General features: G+C 42.3%; 1 protein-coding gene across 1 annotated transcript in view; it reads left to right on the top strand.

Annotated features, from left to right (window-relative positions):
* Positions 1-4661: 4661 nt before the first annotated feature.
* HMGB1 (high mobility group box 1) overlaps positions 4662-5002 on the top strand; it is a 6551-nt gene continuing 6210 nt past the window's right edge. The window contains exon 1 of the mRNA XM_008579738.1: positions 4662-4804. The gene's annotated coding sequence lies outside the window, so the exon portion shown is untranslated. The remainder of the gene's footprint in view (positions 4805-5002) is intronic.

The following is a 5002-nucleotide window of genomic DNA, read 5'->3' as shown; positions in this document are numbered from 1 at the left end:
CTGGTGATGTGTTCTTGAGATCACGACCTAAAATGGTGATATTTTTCTGAATTTAGACCATCATTTTGTAAAAACTTTTATTAATGAGTTTTCCCCTTTCCATGTGTATCATTCTTTGATTAATCTGAGAACAGACCCCTTATTAAGGAAAGGTATGACATTTCTCCCTTACTAGCCAGTGAAAGATTCCAATTCTAGGGAAATTATCGGTATAAACTAGCTTTGATACCACTTTCTCTGCCTCAGCCATTAATATGCCCACAGCTGAAGCCACTGATTTCCCCACCTAAGAGCCAACAGAAAACCCAGACAGAGGCAGGAAAGTACTTAAGCAACTGGGGAGGAGTTTCTCCCTCTCCACATTGACAAATGTAACACTGCCTTTCTCCCTCTCCTCTGGTCTTTTGTGCCTGTCCATTTAGTCATGAAATATCCTTTCGAGTTAGATAAAGTAGCAATAGCCCCACGTAAGTATTGGAAAAACTGAGCAAAGAACTTAGTGGCTACTAGAGGTCCATGCATGGTGAATTGGGGGGCAGAGGATGTTAGAACTCAGTCTCTTCACTTCCAGTCTGGAGTTCACAAACCTGCAGTCTCTTCTTTTCCTGAATTCCTCTTTCCTTTTTTTTCTTTTCTTTTTTTCCCTATCCTCTCCTTTATTTTCACCACCCTAAAGAAAAAGAAAGTTTTCAGTATGTGTGATCCTAAGTATGGTTGACCTCATCAGACATTTGGGTTTACTGTTTCTACTGCTTTTCAGAAACTGGCTCTTTTTGCGAAGGAGACAAGAGAATTCACATAGCCTGACTTAAGGATTCATTGCACCAGGGAGGAATCGATATCTTTCAGCCAATGAAAGACTTAGAGCCCCCTGTCTGCATTTTGTATTTTTTTACATTAAAGTTTCAAAAGCCTATTGGAAGAAACCTTTGGGCAGACATTCTTGCAGTTTTCTGTGATTAAATTCTTATTTGGCTTGCCATAGTTTACCGAATCCAACAGGGAATAACCCTGGCCTAATTGGGAACCAGTTAATACTAAGACTGTGTGTGTTTATCTACAACTGAGATCTCCTCTTACTCCTAACTCTACCTCCCCCTTTTTAAGTTATATCAGTGAGGTGTAATTGGCAATTACCCTCAATCTTAGTATCCTAACACTTACTTATTACTTATTATTTTATTTTCCTGCCTTTTGACTTAGAAAGACCCGAATACTTAGACCCAAAGATGGAAGAGGAAGATTAAAACAATAATTTGCAGTAAGTACTCTTTCACCTATTAGTTCATTTATTTAACAGACATTATTTAGTGCCTGCTCTATGATAGGCACTGTGTTAGGTGCCTGGGATACTAGGATAAGACATGGCCTCTGCCTTTAAGGGTGCAGTGCAGAGAGACACATAACTAGATAATTACAATTGTGAATGTAGTAACAAATGTTCAGAATATTATGGAACTGGATAAGGGTGGCACTTAACGTATCCTGGAGGGGAGCAAGGAAGGGCATAAACTATATTAAAAAAGATCTGTAATTCAGTTGGCTAAATTAGGCACACAGAGTTTATTCAGGCTTTGTCATTGAAACGTATCCTGGAGGGGAGCAAGGAAGGGCATAAACTATATTAATAAAGATCTGTAATTCAGTTGGCTAAATTAGGCACACAGAGTTTATTCAGGCTTTGTCATTGAGATAACTTTGTGATTTGGGTTAAGACTCCTAATAACTCTAAAGTAAAATATATGTCAATTTTTGGCTAAAAATTCATGTGGAAGAAGGAAAGGGTCTAACATCACAAATAAGTCAACATCAAGGTTGCAGGATTAGAGCAAGAAGTTGTAGGGTTTATGTTAAAATAAACTCTTTCTTTTTTAAGTCCTTCCCTGACTATATCATGGAAAAATATAAGAACTAAAATGCCTGTAAGGGGAGGTTTTTAAACTCTTCTTTCTGACATGGCCTCTGTTACACTTGAGAATAAATAAAGGTACCATTTACCAGACTGGAGGAAAATGAGTACTGTTTGAGGTTAGGATTTAAAAAAAAAAAAAAAAAACTTAAGTAATTTACAACCACTGCCCTCATATAAAGTTAAAATACGAAGAAAAAGTCAGGGTTAACTGCTCTCGAGGTTTTCTAAATTATGGGATTGAAAGGATCTGCATAATTTTACATCTTAAAAAAAAGTTCGGGCCGGCCCGGTGGCGCACTGCTACAGTGCGCCACTTGGGAAGCGCGGGGGCGCTCCCGCCGAGGGTTCGGATCCCACCGGTTCCCGCTCACTGGCTGAGCAAGGTGCGGGAGCAACACCGAGGGTTGTGATCCCATTGTCGGTCCCGGTCCGGTACGGGCACGACACTGAGGGTTGCGATCCGTTGCCGGACACGAAAAAAGACAAAAAGGAAAAAAAAAAAAAGTTCAATCATTGCAACAGCCCTATGGTTGCCTCCATTTTATAGCTGAGCAAATTAAACCACAGAGAGGTTTCAAAACTTGCCCAAGATCATACAACTAATAAGTAGCACAGCTGGGATTTGAACCCAGGTCTGTTTAATTCCAGTGCCTGTTACTCACCATACAATCCTGCCAAAATAGAAACCTTGTGTAGGCCCAGTGCTGTCATGTTGTTCTGTGGCCATAAACTTATGGAGTAGTCTGTTATAGACAACTGGTAAAGTGTGTGGCTGGTCCAGTGCAAATATTGGGAAATATTGGTAGTGCCATATTCAACTAACAGTCAAATTTTAATATAATGGAAGCCATGGAAAGCATCTTAATCATTCTCATGAGTATTTTGTAACATAAGGAATTGAGAAGATAAAACAGGATTGAAATAAATAACTAGTTTAGCAGAGGGAAGTACAGATGAGTAAATTGATGTGAAAATAACAATATAAAAGTTAACTTTAGATGTTTACTTTTTAAATACTGCATGTGCATTATACCAGTTTATGTGTCTATAATATTACAGTATTTTTCATGTTCATGTGTGGTATATTATCCATTCACCAAGACTGTAATCACTAAAGCCAATAGTGTGTTTTTTCTATAAAAAAATAATAAACATTAAAACTATAGATTAAAAAAAGTATGGATTAGAAAAAGACTATAAATTAAAACTATAGATTAAAAAAAGTATGGATTAGAAAAAGACTATAAATTAAAACTATAGATTAGAAAAGTATAAAACTATAGATTAGAAAAAGTTATCTAAGCCTAACTCAAATAGCTTAATAAACCTGAGCAAATATATTAGGTTATGGATGCTTAGAAGTCAATTAAACTAACACAATGTAAGTGGTTAGTTTTAACTTGACCTATTACATTTGGAGGAATCCGCTGTTGGATTTGGAAGTGTATAAACATAACATTAGAGAGTGAAAAAAAAGGAAGTCTGTTAAAACTGAATAGGGGTGTGGTCTGCTCAGGCCAAAAAGAATAGATAGTAGTTTCATGAAGGACTGATATTACTGTATGGTCTTCAAAACTGGTCATTACAGCTAGCACATTTTCTTTACAGACATAAGCAGGTCTATTAATACCAGCCAGCTTGGTGAGTTAAAGAAACCACAGACTGTGGATTTGGGCATATGCACTCTCTGCCTTCATCTAATCCTTCGGGTAACAATACACCTACAACTCCTGTAATCCTAGAGCAGTTACATGGATGCACTAAGTGGTGTGATGGGAGGGAAAGATAGCATCACAAGGATTCGTTTGATTATAACAGTAATCCACACCAAGTCAAATAAAATAGCCAAACAGTTAAAACTGCGGTCTCTAATGAATTTGCTAATTCTAGCAGGCCCTCACAAACATTTCCTGCCAGAGTACCCCATATCAAAAAGAAGTGGCTGTGCTTTAATTACATGCAATAATTATTTGATTTCCAGGAAGTTAAGACACCGCTTTGTATTTATATAAAAAGTTCCAGACATGCTGTGAAACTCGATCAAACCAAGAAAAAGGATGAAACTGAATGCCTGCTCAGCGAGTCAAGATTTCAGCAAGCCTGACATGACGACCCATGACCCCAGAAAAGGGGTATTTTAAACCCGGCTGGCTGGATAGTGTCACCTTCTTACAGAAGCCCGACCTTTCCAGAGACCTAAACTGTAATGCAACCATAGGCTGTTGAGGGGCTCGAGTCTTGGCTGCCTTCGCCCTTCTGCACTAGCAGAGACCCCAATTTTCAGGGGGACACGATCTCATGCTGTCGCCCTCACTTTTGAAGATCTATTAAAAGCCTGGGGCCTCTTATCTCAACGGCTTTGGCGTGAGTTTGGGGTAAGAAGGGGGGGCGAGGCCTGTGGGTGTCTCTTTTGCCTGAGGAGCTGGAGACACTTGTGGAAAAGTCAGGCCCTTTTCGCTCCGGCGGCCGCTCCGGTGTGGGGCTGGCTTGGGTTAGACACATGCACACTTACACCATAGAGCTCTGCTTTCCCGTAGCAGCTGCTGCCTCTGCCTCTGCCTCTCCCGCCTCAGCCTCTTTGCCCGGCATACACACACATTCAGATTTGCGCGCTGTTTCAATCCTTGATGACGTGTCCTCGGAGACAGCCAATAGCAAACGGGCTCTGGTCAGGACAATGGGAGGTATCGGGCCAATGAGCGAGCCCCGTGAGTTGGCGGTAGCCAATAGGAGCCGCGCTGGCTGGAGAGTAATGTTACAGAGCGGAGAGAGTGAGGAGGCTGCGTCTGGCTCCCGCTCTCACAGCCATTGCAGTACATTGAGCTCCATAGAGACAGCGCCGGGGCAAGTGAGAGCCGGACGGGCACTGGGCGACTCTGTGCCTCGCTGAGGGTGAGTCTGGGGCAACGCCGCGGCGGGGAGAGCGCCTCCGGCAGCTCCCCAGCCCGCGCGGCGGCCGGATCCCCGCGGCCGGGAGCCGGCGGGTCAGGCTCCACACAAAGGCAAATGAGGGGGGACCGTGGGGGGAACTGCGCACGGAGCGAGCCTCTGCCCGGGCGCCGGGGACGCTGCCCCGCGCCGGAGCCCCGG

The sequence above is a fragment of the Galeopterus variegatus genome, unplaced genomic scaffold, assembly GCF_000696425.1.
Source record: "Galeopterus variegatus unplaced genomic scaffold, G_variegatus-3.0.2 Scaffold1951, whole genome shotgun sequence".
Lineage (NCBI taxonomy): Eukaryota > Metazoa > Chordata > Mammalia > Dermoptera > Cynocephalidae > Galeopterus > Galeopterus variegatus.
The sequence above is the reverse complement of the archived record's forward strand: the minus strand, read 5'-3'. Positions and strand labels throughout refer to the sequence as shown.